Source organism: Oncorhynchus mykiss, chromosome 25 (genome assembly GCF_057628025.1).
Source record: "Oncorhynchus mykiss isolate SJ-2025 chromosome 25, ASM5762802v1, whole genome shotgun sequence".
In the NCBI taxonomy this organism is placed as follows: domain Eukaryota; kingdom Metazoa; phylum Chordata; class Actinopteri; order Salmoniformes; family Salmonidae; genus Oncorhynchus; species Oncorhynchus mykiss.
The window spans coordinates 32274265-32296282 of NC_143046.1; the positions used below are offsets into that span (position 1 = coordinate 32274265).

General features: G+C 43.2%; 1 long non-coding RNA gene across 2 annotated transcripts in view; it reads left to right on the forward strand.

Moving 5' to 3' along the window:
- Positions 1 to 20177, forward strand: part of LOC149971791 (uncharacterized) — a 43951-nt gene extending 23774 nt beyond the window's left edge. For both annotated transcript variants that reach the window (XR_016491668.1, XR_016491669.1), the window contains 2 exons: positions 15059 to 15160; positions 19702 to 20177. This is a non-coding gene — a long non-coding RNA (uncharacterized LOC149971791). The remainder of the gene's footprint in view (positions 1 to 15058; positions 15161 to 19701) is intronic.
- The last annotated feature ends 1841 nt before the right edge of the window (positions 20178 to 22018 follow it).

A 22018-nucleotide genomic window follows, 5' to 3' on the forward strand; every position in this document is an offset into this window, starting at 1 on the left:
TAGAGGACCAGGACCAGGCTGAATATTAGTGGTTAGAGGACCATGTCCAGGCTGAGTGTTAGTAGTTAGAGGACCATGTCCAGGCTGAGTGTTAGTGGTTAGAGGACCATGTCCAGGCTCAGTGTTAGCGGTTAGAGGACCATGTCCAGGCTGAGTGTTAGTGGTTAGAGGACCATGTCCAGGCTGAGTGTTAGTGGTTAGAGGACCATGTCCAGGCTGAGTGTTAGTGGTTAGAGGACCAGGACCAGGCTGATGGTTAGTGGCTAGAGGACCAGGACCAGGACCAGGCTGAATATTAGTGGTTAGAGGACCATGTCCAGGCTGAGTGTTAGTGGTTAGAGGACCATGTCCAGGCTGAGTGTTAGTGGTTAGAGGACCATGTCCAGGCTGAGTGTTAGTGGTTAGAGGACCATGTCCAGGCTGAATGTTAGTGGTTAGAGGACCATGTCCAGGCTGAATGTTAGTGGTTAGAGGACCATGTCCAGGCTGAGTGTTAGTGGTTAGAGGACCATGTCCAGGCTGAGTGTTTGTGGTTAGAGGAACATGTCCAGGCTGAGTGTTAGTGGTTAGAGGACCATGTCCAGGCTGAGTGTTTTTGGTTAGAGGACCATGTCCAGGCTGAGTGTTAGTGGTTAGAGGATCAGGACCAGTCTTGATGTTAGCGGTGGTGGGGACTGATATCGAGTCAGTGGGACTGATATCCGTGTAACATGCAGATCAGTGCCACATTACTTTGTGTTGTCTCCCGTGGCAACAGTGTCAACTGTTCAGTTCTAGGGGTGGGGTTGTGGATAGTAACGCATCCAAGGTGCCAGGGTAGCTCCAGGAGAATATGCTGATCGCATGCTGCTAATCCTTTGATTGTGACTGACAACAGGTGCCAATTATTGTAGCTCTGTTTTGCACAGTCAACCCTGCCTAGATGTCAATCTGGATTCTCATTGATGTCTGGATTTTCAAAGATCAACATAAAAATATAATGATGTTTGTCAAAAACAGCCCACTGCAGTATCAAGGGAATACTTGATTGTGATCAACATTTGGATATTCAATTTGGCTTGGAGAAAACTCAGACATCAACGAGAGTATAGAAGGAGAGATTCTGTCTGAGTTGAATGCAGTTTGTAATTGAAGTGATTGCTTTTATGCAACAGTGATTATTTAGTCATTTGGTTAGGCCCACTCCTAAGCCCTCCACTCTTCTGTAGTGCGTCAGGGGTTCTAATTGGGCAGACACAAAATGCAGCAAAAGCACTCAGACTCCAGCAAACTCCTTTATTAAGCCATATTAAGACAGATTAAGGCCATCATCGGACAACCCGTTGCCATGGAAACCCCGCCCAGACTCTGAGTATTCATTTTTGATGACCGATCCTGTTTTAGATTTGGTAACAGGGATTAGCCTAATCTTTTCTTCCCTCTTCCTCTTTCTTTCTCTCCCTCCCTCCTCGATCGGTTCTGCTCTAACACAGATGTTGCAGGGAGATAGTACAAGTTGTGACATGATGAGAAAATACATTAAATCCTCAACCCTGTTACTAATCTCCTAGGTCTGAATCGCTCTCTCTCTCTCTCTAGCTCTCTCTCTGAATCCCTCTCTCTCTCTCTCTTGTTCTCATCTATCTCAATTCAATTCAATTTAAGGGGCTTTATTGGCATGGGAAACATATGTTTACATTGCGAAAGCAGGTGAAATATATAATAAACAAAAAGGAAATAGAGAATACAAAATTAACCGTAAACATTACACTCACAAAAGTTCAACAATAATAAAGACATTTCAAATATCATATTATGTTTATATACAGTGTTGATGTGATGTGCAAATAGTTAAATTAAAGTTCAAAAGGGAAAATAAATAAAACAGAAATATAGGTTGTATTTACAATGGTGGTGGTTTTTCACTGTATACCATTTTCTTGTGGCAACAGGTCACAAATATTGCAGCTGTGATTGCACACGGTGGTATTTCACCCAATAGATACAGGAGTTTATCAAAATTGGATTTGTTTTGAATTCTTTGTGGGTCTGTGTAATCTGAGGGAAATATTTGTCTCTAATATGGTCATACATTGGGCAGGAGGTAAAAAAGTGCAAATCAGTTTCTAGCTCATTTTGTGGGCAGTGTGCACATAGCCTGTCTTCTCTTGAAAGCCAGATCTGCCTAAGGCGGCTTTTCTCAATAGCAAGGCTATGCTCACTGAGTGTATACATTGTCACAGACTTCCTTCATTTTGGGTTAGTCAGGCTGGTTAGGTATTCTGCCGCTGTGTACTCTCTGTTTGGGACCAAATAGAATTCTAGTTTGCTCTGATTTTCGTGTAAATGTGTCAAGTAATTATCATTTTATTTTCTCATAATTTGGTTGGGTCTAATTGTGTTGCTGTCCTGGGGTTCTGTGGGGTCTGTTTGTGTTTGTGAACAGATCCCCAGGACCAGCTTGCTTAGGGGACTCTTCTACAGATTCATTTCTATGTAGGTGATGGCTTTCTTATGGAAGGTATGAGAATCGCTTCCTTTTAGATTAGATAGATTTGAACTGCTCTTTTCTGGATTTCTATAATTACTGGGTATCGGATTAATTCTGCTCTGAATGCATTATTTGGTGTTTTGCGTTGTACACGGAGGATATCTCTCTCTCTCTCTCTCATTCTCATCTCTCTCGGAATCTGTCTCTCTCTCGTTCTCCTCTCTTCTCTCTCTTACTTCTCTCTCTTACTGAATTTCCACAAATAAACATGACAAAGTATCAATGGCAGCCAATGCTGAATTATTTGACACAAGTCCCATAAGATAAACACACACTATGCACAAGAAAATCATCAACTTTAAAATACAATGACAACTTTAAAATACATTTATTTTGGAAAAGTGTCCGTGCCAAGGGTTAGACCGAAGTGGTAGCCCATAGCTCACTGGTTGAGCAACCGCGCCATGTATGGTATCACGCTGCTTTGGTAGGCTCTGCACCTGATGGGTTCCAGCATTGTGGAAGAACGGGTAACACGATCAGAGACAGAGGAGCGATCTGGGAGCAGCATGTGCCGGTAGGGGCGTGGGTTGAGGAGGGTCTTCAGTCAGGTTTCCCCCGATTCGTTTGCAGGGAGACAAGATTGAGAGGGCTGCAGGCGACGGTGTAGAGCCTTAGTATTCAATGAACATCATGACACGCGTCACCCTGCGCTGGATCCTCTCAATCCTGTCCCTCTGTTTACCAGAATGCGTGTTCAGTCACAGTTTCACAAAATATACCCAAAATACATGTAGATCTAAGTAAGGAATGGATTACGAATATATACATATATGTCAGTGTGGCATCGTATAGAATACAGTATATACATATGAGAAGAGTGATGCAATATTTACAAACCATTAAAGTGACTAAGATACCGTAGACTAGTATAGAGTACAGTTTACACATAGGAGATGAGTAATGCAAGATACGGAGACATTATCAAAGTGGCTAGTGTTTCATTTCATTAAAGTGGCCAGTGATTCCTAATCTATGTCTATAGGCAGCAGCCTCTGATGTGCAGGAGATGGCTGTTTAACAGTCAGTGGTGTGGTATAGAATGCAATACGGTATATACATATAAAAGTGACTAAAATACCGTAGAATAGTGTGTGCATTTTAGACATATGAGATAAGTAATGCTAGATACCGAACATTATTACAGTTTTTTTCGATTGCTAAACGACAGTGGACACAACTGGAGTCACATGTGCAAAACTCTAACTACAGTCTGCACAGCAGCAGTTCATGTGGACCAAACTCTAGTTTGTTTTTCATTGCTTGAACACAGTTATCAAAACTCTACACACTTATCCCATGACTTTAACCACAACCTGCACAACACTGTGGATTTACAGCACTTTGTTCAAATGCTAACACACTGCTGTCAAAACTGTGAACCACACATTCAAAACGGAATAGATTTCAGCCTTGTGCCTTTCAAACACTGCTGATTGCAATTTCAGCTGAAAGGCTAAGCAGGTGTCTTGTTTTAGACTTGTTAGTGAACACACACACACATATTACAGTATATATAGGTAGAGCTCAGAAAGACTCATTTTGGAAATGGAACAAGGAAGATGGGTTCGTGGAGGGAGAAGGGTGGCAGGGAGAGGGCGGATGCTGGATTTAACCTTGCCAAAACACGGCGCAGAGGAAGGAATGTTATAGGTCAAAGGGCCACTGTGGAGGTTCCAGGCCAAAGGGGGGGAAATATCACCATGTGTGCTGCAATGGCCAATGATGGTTTGCTTCTCAACACACCACTCATTGGCCCATACAACACAGAAAGGCTTATAGCTTTCCTAGAACAGCTCTATGCTCAGCTAGTGCCAGCAGAACAGGGGAGCCAGTAAGAAACCCCCAAGTTTTTGTCATAATTTGCGATAACGTTGCTTTTCACCACTCTGCAGCTGTCAGAGATTGGTTTGCAGCACATCACAGATTTATGGTTTTGTACCTGCCTGCATATTCACCCTTCCTAAACCCAATAGAGGAGTTTTTCTCTGCCTGGAGGTGGAAAGTGTTTGGTCACCACCCACATGACCAAATGTCTCTTTTGGAAGCCATGCATGCCGGATGTGAGGACACGAGTCCAGAGGACTGCCAGGGATGGATAAGGCACTCCAGAAGGTTCTTCCCCAGGTGCATGGCAAGAGAAAACATTAGATGTGATGTTGAAGAAAACCTGTGGCCTGATGCTAGAGAGAGGCAGGATTAGCCCCTCAATTATTTGTTCGAATTAGGGTATGTACTTTTAGTTTCTACCTTTTTTTTCTCATTACTGTAATTCCGTAAATTACTACAGACTATTGAAGCAAACTGCTAATTTTCATTTACCTTAAAGAACTGTTATGATCTAAACATTTTAATAAATCATGTGAAAGAATGTCACTCTTTTCTTTGAAGAAAATATTACTTTGTATGAAGTCACTGAAATTGTTCAAACTGTGAAGATGAAAAGTTTGTATTTTCTGTATTGGTGTTTGATGCTAGTGTTTTTACTCTCAGTGTGTTCTGAGTGACAGTGTGTGTTATCTCAGTGAGGGTTGTGCATAGTGTTTGGCTGCACTGAGCGTGTTTTGAGCCATGTGTTAAGAGTTGTGTTGCTTGGAATGAGTTTTGCAGGTGATGTGAACTGTTTAGCTCAGGTGACTGTTGGTAGTGCAGACTGTAGTTAGAGTTTTGCACATGTGACTCCAGTTGTGCCCACTGTCGTTTAGCAATCGAAAAAAACTGTAAAGTGGCCAGTGATTCCGAATCTATGTCTGTAGGTAGCCACCTCCGATGTGCTAGTGATGGCTGTTTAGCAGTCTGATGGCCTTGAGATAGAAGCTGTTTTTCGGTCTCTAAGTCCCAGCTTTGATGCACCTGCACTGACATCGCCTTCTGGATGATAGCGGAGTGAACAAGCAGTGGCTCGGGTGGTTGATGTCCTTGATGATCTTTTTGGCCTTCCTTTGGCATCAGGGGCTGTAGCTGTCCTGGAGGGCGGGAAGTTTGCCCCCGGTAATGATGTTCCTCTATGCCAATTAAGTTAAATGAATGGCATTAAGTTTCATGCAGAGTTAAATAATTCAGAAGGAGCTGGAGCAGCTAAGGCTGCTCTTGCCTGGAGCTCCTTGGGGACCTGGAGAGAGAGAGAGTGTGTCTGTGTTCTGAGTTCATTGGAGACCCTTGTAAGGGCCACCTTTCGACTATACGATGTTTAGATCCACACTTAAATACCAGTACCCACACAACACAGTGACTTTAATACCAACCACATGTATTGGGTCTCATAGAGAGTCCCTGTGTATTCTCTATACTGTAACTAATGGTGCTCACATTCACCTTTCCGTTGATGTTTAAAACACATCAATACCTACCTACCTACACTCTAAGCTCTGAGGAAATACACTGTGTGTGTGTGTGTGTGTGTGTGTGTGTGTGTGTGTGTGTGTGTGTGTGTGTGTGTGTGTGTGTGTGTGTGTGTGTGTGTAACAGCCCTGGAGGAGTGAGTGAGTGTTATTCTGTCCAATATACCGTAATAAGACTGAGAAACAGCTCCGGTATACAAGCACAGCTGTGGCTCCACTCATCAGAATACTGGCCATGGGCCTGTAGCTTCCATCACACTCATCAACACACTGTTCATTTTCATTCCACTCATTATGTGTTGGTCATATTCCTCCATATTTAACCAGGACACTTACAGCTGCTAGTGCATATGCTAGTTATGTGGATAACCTGACCGGTAAAACTCACATTATGAAATGAAAATGTTAGGTAGACATTTGAAATGAAAATGTAGTCCACAGAAGAAGAAAACAATGGCTTTGTATAGTATTGAAGAAATGATTTCCCTTTTCCTTCATGGCATATTTTTTTCTGGAATGTGTGTGTGTGAGCACTCACAAGCTGCAAGCATTTCCCTCTATGGCACTAAAAATGAGCTCTAGTGGCTTGCCCCAAAAACTCATTTTAATCTTTTGCCCTAAGAACGGATGACAACATTTATAAGTAGACAGGGTTGGAGGAAGCGAGAAAATAAAAAACATATCTTGTTATTGACGTTGGCAAGTTTCTCCTTGGCCCCTGTAGCAAGAATACAGTCACTGAAATTCCTTTCTTTCTCTCTCTCTCCCCTCAGATGAGCACTGCATGCCTTCAGGTTATGAAAAGTGAATTCCTCTCTCCTCTGTCAATTTTTCTTTCTCTTTATTCGCATTTTATCCCTGGACTCTTTCATTTCCTGTTCATTCCAATCTCTGATAAAAATGTGAAATATGTTTTTCACCCCTCACAGATCTGCTTGATTTAGAGATGATATCTGAGATGTATTGGTTGGGAGCTGGGCCATGCGGTCTCTTGTCTCCCACGGGGAAGGTTGTATCTGCCAGTCCGAAGTCGTAAACCTCTCCAGGTGTCCAGTTTCATCTTCCAGGGAGATTATTTTCCTTTATTTCATCAGACGACGGTCGGGTAGAACAAGCGCAGCATGATCAGAGAGGAAATCAGCACTTTAATCATATTTACATCACTTCAACATGTTTCTCTGAGGGCCTGTTCGGGTTCCCCAGATCTCAGATGTATAACACCCCAAAGTGAAGATGTAGCTACAGTAGCAAATTGCACCGTGTTGAGGCTTCCATCTTTTATCTTCAGCATGGGTTGGACCATTCTTCTAAACAGTGTGAAGTAGGTTTAAAGCAGTGGGAGAGAAATCATTATTAGTGAGAATAGACACATCAGCTTTAGTGATGAGATGAGAAACACAGCCGAAGAGAACATTGGGAATGAACCCCTTCTAACACTGTTTTAGCAGTCTTCCACCTCTTCATCCCATTTTTAAAAAAGCCATCTGTCAGAGAGTTTATGAACATTCCACGTTGCACATTCAGAATCAAATGATTCAAATTGTACTCACATGCACATTGAACTGCATCTAATGATGCGACTTTGAAAGGGCATATGTCTGGAGTGGGAATAAAATAGTCATTGATGCTGGCGTCCTGAAAATGGAGGTTAAAAGCACTTCTAAGGTTAATAATTCCTTTGAAATGTGTATAGCTTTACATAAACAACTGATGTTGCACCCCTAAACCTGTGGTTCCCCAAAAAACTCTTCCTCCATGAGGCCCAATTAAACGTTTCATCATGGCTCTGGAGTCCACTTTATGAGAGAAAATATAAACACAATACTTAGATGATTTATTATCTTTAGACAACATAAGGAGAGCGCAAACAAACGAAAGACCATATGGATCTACATTGGAACTTATGAAGCTTAACTTGGAGGTTAGTCTTGCCTCTTCGTGCTTTTCATTTCTTGATTAAGATAGCAAAGTTCTCTACAATGGAGTCTGCTGTGGCAATTAAATATCTCCAACATTTTGGTGATGAACGTACTCCACTGGGCAAAGACGTCTATTCAACGTCTAGTTTTGATTTACATTTTGGTTGAGTTGTCAACTACCGCAAATTCAATGTGAAATCAGCGTATCACCATGTAATTTGGGCTCAAAGTTGGGTGAAAAAAAATACTAAATTCCCTTACATTGATGACTTTCACGTTGATTCAACGTCATCATTTCTTTTGGGGGGTTGAAATGATGTAGAAACAACATTGATTCAACCAGTTTTTGCCCAGTGGGATGCTGCAGACTGAGCTTTAGAAGAATGAAACCTTGCTAGCTAATATCAGCCTGCTCTAATAACTGCTATCCTGTGACTGTGTCTGATATAGAACTCATATTGACTTACAGACTGCCATAACTAGAGAAGATGAAAACAGTAATAAAGAGGTATGTTCAGTGAAAAAAAGTGTTTATTTGAAAAATGTACTTCGTTCCACCACCAGAATGCAGAGATCCATGCAGGAATCATCTGGCTTGATGGCTTGCTCTTCCAGACAACACTCGGCATGTTCGGAAATGTAGGAGTAGGGAATTTTGTGTAGTGGTGCTACTCCAAATCAGGGAAGCGTCAACAGATGTTCAGAATGCTGTTGGCATCTCCTGCTGTTCAGGCATGCTAGCTACCACAACCCCCTCTTCTCTCTCACTCTCTCTCTCTCGTCCTCCTTTCCTTCCCCACTCCCTGAGAACCTTCCCACTTGGCACACACACACTGGCTGAATAAACATTGTTTCCACCTCATTTCAACAAAATTGCGTTGAACCAACGTGGGATAGACATTGAATTGACGTCTGTGCCCAGTGGGTTGCCTCTTCCACACTGGAAGGCTGAAAGGAGGAACTCCTGTTTATCGCTCACCCGTCCTGCGTTCCCCTGGGGGCTTTTTATGACTAGGCTAATGACTAGGCTAATGAATTTCAAAACAAATCTATATTTGTATACAGATCACAACGGGGTGAGCATGCACGCCTTCAGGCAGGCAGAAAGGCAGCCATGCAGGCAGGCGGGAGGGCAGACAGGCAGCGATACAGGCAGGCCGGCAGAAGGTTGGAGATCTAGAGCTGTCAGATAGACATGCTCTCCTCCTCTTCCCTTTACGTGACGTCATCAACCCCTCTTAAACCGCATCACGCACGACCAGTCACACAGCTGTGGGGGGGGAGTTGATAATGCAGGTGTTTAGTGAAAGAATGCTCACTTCTGAGGAGAGTGACTGAAGTGTGTGAAGGGAGGCTACAACCAGAAGAACATCTAGCTGTTGGCTCCAAGATCTTGTGAATGCTGAGACCTGTCGTGTAACTCCCTCAGCCAAAATTCCCTTCCATACCTTGCTAAATTGCTAGTTACTGAAACAAGTCTTGATGTAGATTGCAAGCAGGCAACTAATTGTCATAAATGGAAATTGAGATTTTATGAGGCGTGAACAGTCTTATTTGATTGTAAACTGATTCATTAACTACACAAGTCGTTCAGTTGTGCCATGCTATTTAAAATGAAATTAAGACTGTAGGTTTCTGATGGTGAATTAGCATAACTGTCGCACACGTCTAAGCAATTTTGGCATAACTCTGCAGCTGCTTTGCATAAACCTGGATTAGGAGAGCTCAGGCAAGGTGTTTGGGGGCCGTGCTGCGAGAGAATAGGGAGCATGCAGAAAGAGAGAGGATCGCTCTTGTATCCAAGGAAGGATGCACTAATAACAGAACGCTAGAACCATGGGGAGGGAAGTTTCACCCACAGACAAATCCGTATAGCGGATCTCTCTCTCTCTCTCTCTCTCTCTCTCTCTCTCTCTCTCTCTCTCTCTCTCTCTCTCTCTGTCTTTCCCTTCCGTGATGTTCCTTTGTGGCATTAACCTTAGTAAAGCACTGCCATACTGTATTCAATGTGTGTGTGTGTGTGTGTGTGAGAGAGAGAGAGAGAGAGAACAGGTGGAAGAGAGAGCAGATATAATAAATTGAGAGGGAGGGGTAGAGAAAGAGAGAGATAGGGGGTAGAGAGAGAGATGAGTTATTTCACTCTAATGATGAAGGAGAGGGACTTCATTAAATGTGTCTTGACTGATGTGCTCGTCAGACACCCCGGTTGATGCATGATAAAACGCAGAGAGAGAGGGAGGAGAGGGACTGGAGGGAACAAGATATGGGTGGGAAGAGTAACAGACACAGAATGGTAGATAGAGTAGGGAATAGAGGGATGAAAGAGAGTGGGATGTGAAGATATCATGGCATACAGCCAGGGAAAAGAGAGAGAATATTCACTTGAAATGAGTGACTGACTGTTCGATGAGACTTTCCATGTAATATTCTGTTAAAAGCATTGCTATTTTGGTCACTCAATAAATATCGGTGCCTGCTGGCTTTTATTTAACCTTAAAGGTCCAATGCAGCGGTTTTTATCTAAAAAAAAAGAATAATTTCAGGGCAACAATTAAGTACCTTACTGTGATTGATTTCAATTAAAATGGGCAAAAATAAGAAAAAAATCTAAGAGCAATTTCTCAAGCAAGGACTGTCTAGGAGTGGTCTGAGCTGGGAGGGGAAAACTAAAAACTTGCTGTTATTGGCAGAGATGTTTGGAACTCTCTTTCTATTGGTCTCGTAACTTATTGAACGCTGTCACCAGGCAGGCAGAAACTCTGTCCTCACCAAAACAGGCTGAAATATCAGGCGGTCAGTCCCACTAAAAAGGGCATTATCTTATTTTTCACAATTTCACAGTATTATTCCATCCTCACGTTGTGAAAATATATATTAAAAACAGGAAACTAGTTTTTTTTTTTACTGCACTGGGTCTTTAAACGTCTACACACACGTGTTGAACAATGCCGCATTTGACTACTCTATTCGCCTTTTCCTTAGGACCAGGCCTGCTAGAAGCGTTGGACTTGCTCCAACAGATCTTTGTATACCGCAGTGCAATCCTGACCCAAACCCCCCTGTGTGTCAAATTAAGATAGTAGCCAGCCGTAAACACTATGTAAATCAGATTTGACACGGAGCCAGCCAGCCACTTTGTTGGGTCTGTTAGTGCTTCATATTGAGGAAGTTTCTCTATATGCTTTGTGAGATCAAATCACTATAGGCTACAACCCCTCACACAATTCACTTCTACGGACAGCTCAAGTCTTCGCGCGATTCATGATTATTGCCCTTTTAGATATTGCTCCAGCCCACCGCCACACCACGTAGCTGAGTGCTCACTGACTGACAGTCAGACGGCGAGAGAGACTATTTATTCTATGGTGACTGACTGACGTGTGAGTCCACCGTCCGTGCTTGTAAAGGTGCCAAATGAATATTTGAGGAAAATGTGGTGTTTGAAGATGGGTTTCTTCTCCCTTTCAAGTTTCTGTTCAGAAATTCATTACCAGGTTTGATTTTGACGTGTGTGACTTCTCGCTTTGATCATTTCCTTTCATTTTTATTTCCCCTCGACAAGGAATTTGAGTGGTAAAAAAAATGATATTTGTTTGACTGTCAAATAATGTAAATAGACCCCTTCTAATGATACAAAAACATTTACGTTCCATTAACAGACCAACCACTGGTGAAAATAACACATTTTATACTCCCTCAAGCCAACCCACTGGGCACTGACGTCAATTCAACGTCTCTTCCACGTTGCTTCAACGGAATTCCATGGAAATGACGTGGAAACAACATTGACTCAACCAGTGTGTGCCCAGTGGGAAGTAATGTTCTTTTTTTTCTTCTCAAGTAAGCACTCAAAGACCTTGAAATGATATTTACACCATGGCAGACAATGTTTTTCTCAGTGATGGCCCCCCTCTCGTAGCTGTTTGGTTCGGATCCTGCTCCACCAGGCCTGTGCCTTCAGTCAGCCCAGCCAAAACTGAAACAAACGATCACTCCGCTGTTCCGCCGCAGCCGCTGTTCAGCTGCAGCCAAAGCACTCTGGGATTGGACCCTAGGCTGTGGGCTGCAGTACGGTCAGGACGCCTGCCTTCCAGACCTTCCAGAGCATACTTAAAATGATTGTGTTTTCTCCTCTGGGTGTTGTTCCTTCCGCCCCAAAACAACCTGCAATTACGACTGCTGACAAGCCTTAAGACTGTTTCAACCTGAATAAAGTGAGATGGTGGCGGGCTGTGAGGTTGCCTGTTATTGTGACCAAGGAGAGCTGAAGGTAATGGTGCCTTGCAGACACCACTGGGGAAAGCATGCTGTTTGTGTTTGTCTACACACACAGAGAGAGATCTGTAATGATACGCCGGCTGATTCAACATTTACCGCTGGTGCATTTACACACAAAGACAGGTCCGCATTAGTTTTAATGATGTTGTTTCTTGTTGCTTTCACATGGTTGATTCCTGAAGCTCATTTAGTAAGCATGGCTCCAGTCAATCACGAGGAACACGTCATCCTGTTATTCCCATATGAAGACGGCTCTTTTTCATGATCATATTTTTTTTACAAATTGGCGACCATACAGGACACTGGGATCAATAACCAGGGAAGCCAGCACAAAGTGATCTTTGAAGAGTGGTTACACCACAAGGTGAACACCCACTGTCAGATATTTTGAGAAATGAGTGATTGATCACCATTCACAGAGAAACAGAAACTAGAGAGTGTTGTCCCAGAGACATGGTTGCAAGTAACACCTGGGCCAAGTTTTTCAAAAATGATCGATTTGGATTTCGCCTATCGGATAGGATTAAATGCATAGAAATAGATTGAATAGAACAGGATGCCCCATTCAAGACAACAATTCATCCATTCTATTCCTTCTATTTCTATGCATTTAATCCTATCCAACAAGCAAAATCCAGAGAAGATCCCACAGGGTGTATAGAGGGAGTCAGAGAGTTGGTTAAGTGTCTATGACAACCAGTAAGAGAGAGAGAGAGTGTGTGTGAGAGAGAGGTGGGTGGGTGGAATTGCTGGATGTGTGTTGAGTATGATAAGTAGTGACAGAGTGTGTATGTGATGGGATGCTGGATGTATTTTATAACTAGTTACACCAGCAGATGAGGGAGTATGCCTATGTGGAATGTTAATGGGGATGTGGTTGAGTGCCTATGATAACTGAATCAAATCAAATCGACATGTTACGCACACAGGTTAGAAGATGTTAAGCAGGTGCAGCGAAATGCTTGTGTTTCTAGCTTCAGCAATGCAGTGAGTGTCTAACAGTACAATAAATGAGAGCGTGTCTATGATAAGTAATACATTGTGGATGAGACTGACTGTATTTGGGGAGGGAATACTAGATGTGGTTGAGTGCAGTAATTAGACTGAGGGTCTAATGGCCTCCAGAGCGTCTTTACTAATGATGTCCTCTGTGTTCCTCTGGTTGGACCCTAATGAGGGCCACAGGGCCACGGAGCTGACAGACAGACAGACAGACACAGACAGACAGACAGACAGACAGACAGACAGACAACCATGCAGAGAGAGAGAGAGAGAGAGAGAGAGAGAGAGAGAGAGAGGGGGGATGAAGAGGGAGAGAGAGAAGGATGGAGAGAGAGAGGGAAGGATGAAGAAAGAGAATGATAGAGGGAGAGAGAGAGAGGGGGGGGGTGGAGACAGAGAGGAAAGGATGAAGAGTGAGAGGGTGGTGAGAGGGTGGAGGGAGAGTGAGCGATTAGATTGCAGCAGAAGTGACTTGTTTAAGTGAGAAATGGAGGGGATTAATATATGGGTTGCAGATGCTTAAATAAGGCGGAATGACTCACACACACACACACAAACACACACGCAAACACACACACAGTAAACACATTCATACAACCAGCTTTTCATCCCAGTCATCGCTGGCAGGGTCGACCTCACACACACATTGGCGTCTGTTTGCGTCTTGTTTCCCCCACCACAAAGGCCACAGTCACAGACAGACAGATTAAATGTGAGGCTGTTTTCCCCTCAAGGACAGTATGAATGGGAACTCAGAGCCTGTCACCCCTGCTAGACCTCTTCTCTGGGTGGGCGCTTCCGCATGCCACAGCTAAGGGGCTTCTAGATTATTTATAATCACACTGAAGAAAAAGTGGAGGAGGAGGAGGAGGAAGAGGAGGACAAGGAATAAGAGGAGGAGTAAAATGAGAAGGGGAGAGGACATAGAGCGAGCCAGACCCAAAATGTCACATCAACTGCTTGTCTTTTGTTGATGTACCACCTCAGTCAAGCGGAGCTATTCTGTTCCCCTTGAGTCATGCACTATGCATATGAAGATCAAAATGTAGGAGACCAGTTGATTTTATCACCACTCATACTCGTGCTCATAAAGTGCTGGGATGTGTGTGCGTGTTATAAAACAGGTGTTAAGTATTTCGGTTGGTTGGATTTATAGCGACTGTGAACGTACACGCAGGAGCAACATCAATTGAACGGTTGTGTTGATGTTTGGTGTGAAGGACATGCCATCCGTCATTGGAATGACACTGTAGATCATGACATATTTTTTTTTGTGCTCTTTGTTAGCAGTCTGACTCAATCGCAGGAGATGTAAACTCCTTCGACTTCCCAGGCAGATTTACAGTGTCATTATATCCTCCACATTACACAGTAAAGAATCTGCAACCCACATTAAAGCTCCTGCTGTTTCTCACCCAAAACAAGGCACTCCTTCACTCCTGGCATCCACCATTGATCTCTCCTCAATATCTGTCTCTGTCTCTCTTGTTCTCTCTCTCACACTCTGCCCCTTCTCTTTCTCTGTCACCCCCCCCCCCCCCCTCCCCCACCCTGCCTCCACCCACCCTCTCCCTTCCTTTTCCTCTTTTCCTACTGTCTTCTTCCCTTTTCTGTAGCGCAGTAAAATATGTTGATCAATGGAAATGACCGATAAATCGAAATGCAAATGCCCTCTTCCCTTTTAGTGGGCACATTTTCCAAGCCTCTAAAATGCACCACAGGTGAATTATTCAGTCCATCCTATTGTTTGCTCACCACCATAACATTCTTTACTGGTGAACCGGTCTGCATATTGAACACGTTCAATGGATTATCCAAGAGTGTGTCATGGTATTGGTATTTTTACAGTGGAAGTCAGTGAAATAAAGTCACTCATTTTGTATTCAGCATTTAAGTTTGAGTAGATTGCTCTGTCCATCCTAAATCTCTCTGTCCTCTCTCTCCCTCCCTATCTTTCTCTTCCCCTCTCTCTCTCTCGCTTACCTCAGGCTAACCCAGCATAATATTACATCTCTGAGCCCCTCATTACGCCAGTGGCTTCAGAGAGAGAGGAGGAGGGATGGAGGATGGAGCATGGCCGTAGCTCTCAGGTAAAGGCCCGAGGGATAGATGGCCTGTGTCAGATGGAGGCTGGAGTTGACTGTACCGCAGCTCTCAGGTAAAGGCCTGGGGGCCTGGGGGATAGAAGGCCTGTGTCAGGATGAATGCCCCCAGCCGCAGAGCCCTGCTGCCTGTCAAAGGAGAGCCCTCTGACAGACAGGCCTGACAGGATGTCTCAGTGATTATGACTGGGAGAGACAGGGGGAGGTAGAGGGAGGGAGATGGTGGCAGGCCCCAATCGGATGTTACAATCAGGTGTCAGGAGCCCAGTGTTCGAGTATGTCTGACGATGAGGAAAGAGGGAGACGATTATGAAAATGACATTCGGTATGGTCACAATGATAGTGTTGTGGTGATGATGATGATGCTGCTGCTGATGCTGCTGATGATGATAACTTTATTGCCTTGGTAGAAATCATGAATCATCATTTACACTTTCAGATTAACAGCTAAGAAGATTAGGAGCTAAAACTGAAGTTTTCCAATGTGTCGCATAATAACTGATTGGATAAGAGCAACACTCGATTTCTCTCATAACTTAAAACACAAATTAATTTAAACACAAATGATATCTGACAGAACACATCACTAACTGAACGTCATGTTCACAGAAGCCCGGGGTGAATAGATCACTGTAATTTATTCAAAACTATTCGTTATTCAAAACAGTATGCATAAAACGTCCCAATAAAGGTGCAGTGTTCGATTTGGCCTGCTGGGAGGCAAAGGAGACCAACAGCTCCGCTAAAACTGCGTGCCGTATTTTAGTGATTGTTAAATAAATGTGTACTATTTGGATGTAATAACGTCACCTCTTGAAGAGTGTAGTCAGAAACACAACTTTCCAATTATTCCATGCAAAACAATTGCATATATTTAGCTCTATCATCAGAGTTACTCTGCAAATAAGTGCTTTTCATGATCGGTAGGCCTCAACATCAACTGAGCACAGTGGCGATTCGGTGCCGACACATTTTTTTTTTAATGAGCATGGCTTTATGTATTTTACAGTATATTGGATGACTGTCATTCATAACCCTTTTCAGCAAGTTCAATGTAACAGTGATCGGTTGAGGCTACTACATGACACTTGAATTTTCCCTTAACCCATCACGAGGTTGCTAAAACCTAGCCTATGAATGAAAGTTTACAAAGTAGGTAACACGGGTCGAGAGAAAATGTTGAGGTGAGAGACAGTGACACACTCAATACCGCCTTGCACTCTCTCGCCTGCATCTTGACGATATAGGGTGTAATCATTAGTCCAACAGTTGCAACCGAGAGTTTCCATTGGACAAATTTAGGTATGTTTATGCCTGTTTTATTCTGTTTGCTTCCGATTAAGAATGTTTTTTTTTCAACAGAATCGGCGGAATGAACACACCCATGATAACTCGTAAACACAGTTTACTTTCTTAGCAGCCATGTTGTACTCCTTCTCACATGTATGCACTCTCCTCCTCTCACCTTTTCCCTTCGCTTGTGGACTTAAATGCACAACACATCAAAACTTTCCAAGCCAAACCTTATCTTGACCGCTACACACAGCCTACATCGTTGATATTATACCATATTAGCTAAAGTAACATCGTAGTCAACACAACTAATAGAACTACACCAGCTACAATCATGCAGTAATGTTACAGTGTATTGTCAGCAAGCAGTTTAGCAGTTACACCAGCGGACCTCATGGCAATAAATTAGTAAAACCAAAAGCATACCTTGACTTGTGTTGACTTGTGTTCCAGTGTTGCGTTAGATAGTAATAGCCAGCTAGCCTACATAGAATCCCTATTTTTGAGAAGGGTGATTGAGTAGGCTAAACTAGCTAGCTGCATTTGTTAGCAGAGTAAGTGAAACTTAAAGTGGGGAAAAAATATATCTTTCTCTCTCTCTCTTGCGTCTCCTTCATTTTGGAAGAAATACATTTCTTCAAAACTGTTCAACTATTGTCTTTCGCTCTCTCTTTGAGGCAACTACTCACCACATTTTATGCATTGCAGTGCTAGCTAGCTGTAGCTTATGCTTTCAGTAGAAGATTCAGGGCTCCCGAATGCCTGCATCTCTGTACTAGAGGAGTCACTACAGACCCTGGTTTGATTCCAGGCTGTCCCATAGGGCGGTACATAATTGGCCCAGTATTGTTAGGGTTTGGCTGGGGCAGGCCATCATTTTAAATATTGTTCTTAACAGACTTGCCTAGTTAAATAAAGATTTAAAATAAAATAATTCTCTGATCCTTTGATTGGGTGGGCAACATGTCCGTTCATATTGCAAGAGCTCTGATAGATTAGAGGATGTCCTCTGGTAGTTGTCATAATTACTGTGTAAGTCTATGGAAGGGGGTAAGAAACATGCCTCCTAGGTTTTGTATTGAAGTCAATGTACCCAGGGGAGGACGGAAGCTAGCTGAGGAGGATGGTCCTACCCTTCTTCCTCGGAGGAGTCTCCACTGATTGAACATGTAGTTTCAGATACATGAGGGTAATATCTCTCAATATTGACATTTGCCACCATTACTTGGATTTTTGAGTGATATAAAATAAAAGTGAACTATACCTGACACGTATGAGTGGTTTAAGTTAATTTCCCATCCTTTGTGGGCTCTGCCTGTCAAGCAGCAGAGGCCACATTTACCGATGTACTGTTAGCTGATCGTGTTTACTTTGCAAGCTACCGGTAGAAACTCTGTACAGTTGGCTAAACAAAGTGGTAAGTAGACCTAATGTACTTTTTTCTCCAACTAATGTAGGCCTACCTAGTAAAGTTAGCTAACATTATCCCCTTTTCAAAATGTTTTTCTAAGAGTGCTTAATCACAAATGCTGCTGACAGACATTGATTGAAGGACCATGTCAAATTGGCTAACTCGCTAACAACAGATCACGTCAATATGGCTAGCTAGTTAACAAGCCAACTTTCCTTTCAGGGGATAAACTAGATGGCTATTTTCAAATATTGTTTGATTTGCTTTAAATCTATAGAGGTGATGACAGTCTGACAACTGTACCAGGATGTGGACTTGCCGATATGAAGCTCTTTCCAAAGGCCTAATCTCTGATGAAGCAAGCTAAATGACACATGTTGTTTGCATAGCTAGCTAGCCAGCTACATGCAAATGGATAGGCTACTCTCACTTGTATGCAAATACATGATCAATTGATATTTACTAACCATAAAAAGCATGTAGTTACTTGCTGTAAATCTCTGATGATAGAGCTAAATGTGGAATAATCGGACATGTGTAGTTCTAACTATGCCCTTCAAGAGGTAATGATATTAAAACCTAAAAGTTTATAACATTTAATGAACAATCCTTTGAAAAAAGGGCACGTAGTTGTCAATGGCAGCCAAATCGAGCGCTCTGCGCCTTATTGTGAAGTTTTGTTGATAACAACCTATTTATGAATACTTTTATCAGACTTTGAGAGGTCTACCAGTTCTTCTCTAACTAGTATCAGGCTCCTAAGGTAATTTCCCAAGCGTCTTTAGCAATATATCCTGCTACCACTCCTCCTGCCGCCCCGCCCTGCCCTATATCTGTAGTCCTCCGTGCCTGCTCTAAAAGACACTGGGCTCTGCCTCAGGAGTCTGTCCTATATCTGCCTCCTCCAGCCAGCTGCAAGACACTGGGTCGGCCTCCCCTCAGGAGTCTGGCTCTTCCCTCTTGTCAATGTGAATCCCTATCTGCGGGAGATGTTCGGTAGCCACTGTCACCCCAACTTGCTCCTTTGGGGTTTCGGGCCGGGGTTATATAGTCCATCACTTTGTGGCAGATGCATTTTCAAAAAGCCCTAGTGACACAACTGTAATTTGATGGCAATTTGATTGACATTGCATACCATCAATCTCCCTTATCCGGCTACATCTACATGTGATAAATCACCCAGCTACACAGAGAGAGTTTTCTCATTTCTCAGGTTGTTATTCCCCTCTGCTTTTGAAATCTATGGCACAACAGGTCAGCCATAGTGTCGGTCCCCACCCAGCGCTGTGACAAAAGCACTGTCTCTAAATCTAATGAGGTGCAGTTGGAGCTGGGCCAGAGAGAAGAGGGAAGGACGAAAGGGTGTGAGTAGAAAGCCCAGTGGTCAGACAGACCAGACAGACATACAGACAGTGAGACAGATGGGTAATTGGATGCTCCTGCTCCATCCTGTCCTCTGAGAGGGTTGTCCTCTGTGTGTGTCAGAGGAGCAGTGACTCTCTCCCTAGGGGACCCAGAGGACAACTGACATCCTGTTGCAGACAGCGGGCCATGGTGGGCGGAGAGTAACAAAGGAAGGCCCTCAATTAGAATGTGATATTGGAGGACATGACCACAAACAATTTCAGGGTTTTGCATGGGGCCAGAGGGTTTTGCATGGGGCCAAATTAATAGTGTTTACTGCATCCACTGTCTGAGGCTTTGTTATGTAAATAAGACTCACTCTGTCTCTCTCTCTCTCTCTCTCTCCCTCTCTCTCCCTCTCTCTCCCTCTCTTCCTCTCTTCCTCTCTCTCTCTCTCCCTCCCTCCCTCTCCCACCTCCAGAGGTTGTCCAATTTGCATTGTTGCATTGGGTGTTACATCTTTGGAGTACACGGAAAAACAGCCACGCTTGTGAAGGAGCCGAAGAAAGGCAGAGTTTTCACACATTTCCCTATTATTCAGGCGTCTCCTAGCAAGCACATCCATGTAATGTGATCTCGTATTGTGCCAGAGAGCAGAGCAGAGAATAACGAACCATTTGGCTCTGCAGGATTTAACTAGGCTATACATTCATGTACTGTACGTCATGTGAGAAGTAATTTCATTAGTGAGTTACTATGAGATGAATACAGCCCATGTGGCTTAACATATATTGGTTCTGTAATTGAGTTGTGCTTTGATGACAGTGTAAAACTGATGGAAAAACACATTCCCATGCCTGTCCCGGTCTAATAACATGTAATTAATTAGTGGAAATGAAAAGTTAATCTAATCTCCTCGCTCAATACATTACATTATAAGTCTGGTTGTTTCTTTGCCTTGTGTGTCCCTTTCGGAAAGAAAAACATTAGCTGATTCACATGCTGTTCTTGCATGCTGTGCTTAAATTTCACATGTGAAACCATATTTTCACATGCAGTATGTTGAGGTCACATGTTAACACCACCTTCTAGGGATAATATATTTTTTTTTACAAGTGATAAAATGAAAATCTTTACATAATATTTTTGTAAGGGTCACTGCCTTAAAATATGTGTTTCTGGGTTGAAAATTCCAGATCATTTCCCGCAAACGAACATTGCTTGGGAGTTATCAATGTCATGTGACACATACACAGCTTCGACACACCCTTGGTTTACAATGGGAAAATTACATGCTCAATCAGTGGAGGCTCCTCAGAGGTGGAAAGGGAGGACCATCCTTCTCAGCAAGGCTTCTGTCCTACTCTGGGTACATTGACTTCAATCCAAAACCTAGGAGGCTCATGGCTCTTACCCCCTTCCATAGACTTACACAGTATTTATGACAACTGTCTCCAACCTATCAGAGCTTTTGCAGCATGAATTGACATGTTGTCCACCCAATCAAAGGATCAGATAAACTGAAAGCATAAGCTACAACTAGATATTACTGCAGTGCATAAAATGTGGGGAGTAGTTGACTCAAAGAAAGAAAAATACCATATTTGAACCATTGTGAACAAATTAATTTCTTCAAAAAGTAAGAAAAAACAAGAGAGAGATAGCTATATTTCATAGTAGGCTATATATATTTTTTATTTATTTTACCTTTATTTAACTAGGCAAGTCAGTTAAGAAAAAAATCTTATTTTCAATGATAGCCATGGAACAGTGGGTTAACTGCCTGTTCAGGGGCAGAACGACAGATTTGTACCTCGTCAGCTCGGTTACTAGTCCAACACTCTAACCACTAGGCTACCCTGCCGCCCCGCTTAGCTAGTGTCAAATGCAGCTAGCTAGTTTAGCCTGCTCAAACACCTGGCTCAAACAGCGAGATGCTATGTTAGCTAGCTGGCTATGGCCATCCAACACTGGAATTCTTCCAAGTCAAGGTAAGCTTTTGATTTCATTAATTTCATGTCACCGGGGCCCTCGGGTGTAACTGCTAAACTGATTGCTATGTTGACTAATATGGTGACAATGATGTAGACTGTGTGCAGAGTGTAGTGGTTATGATATGAAGATTTGGCTTGGAAAGGTTTTTTCGCCTGGTCACAGACAGCTGATGTGTTGTGAACTGAAGTCCACAAGCAAAGGGAAAAGGTGAGAGGAGGAGAGTGCATAGATAGATGCATGAAGGAACTATATATACAACGAGCTGTTTGAATATGTCCGGTATGAAAGTGAACTGCTCGTGTGTGATCAGGGGTGTATTCATTGTGCAGCTGATGGACTAATGATTACACCCTAGATCAGCTAGATCTAGGGGCTCCCGAGTGGTGCAGTGGTCTAAAGGCACTGCATCTCAGTGCGTCACTACAGACCCTGGTTTGATTCCTGGCTGGGAGTCATGTAAGGCGGCGCTTAATTTTCCTAGCGCCGTCCTGCTTAGGGTTTGGCCGGTTTAGGCTGTTGTTGTAAATAAGAATTTGTTCTTAACTGACTTGTCAATTTAAAAACGGTTAAATCAAATAAATAAAATGCCCTAGATACACATGCGGTACAACCAGGGCTCTCCAACCCTGTTCCTGGAGAGCTATCCTCCTGTAGTGGGGCAGGTGGAGTTGTGTGATGAGGGTCAGCCAATACAGGGAGACATTTAACATTTGAGTCATTTAGTAGACACAACGTACAGTTAGTGCATTCATTATAAGGTCGCTAGGTGAGAACAGCACATATCCCACTAGAGGGAACCCCGA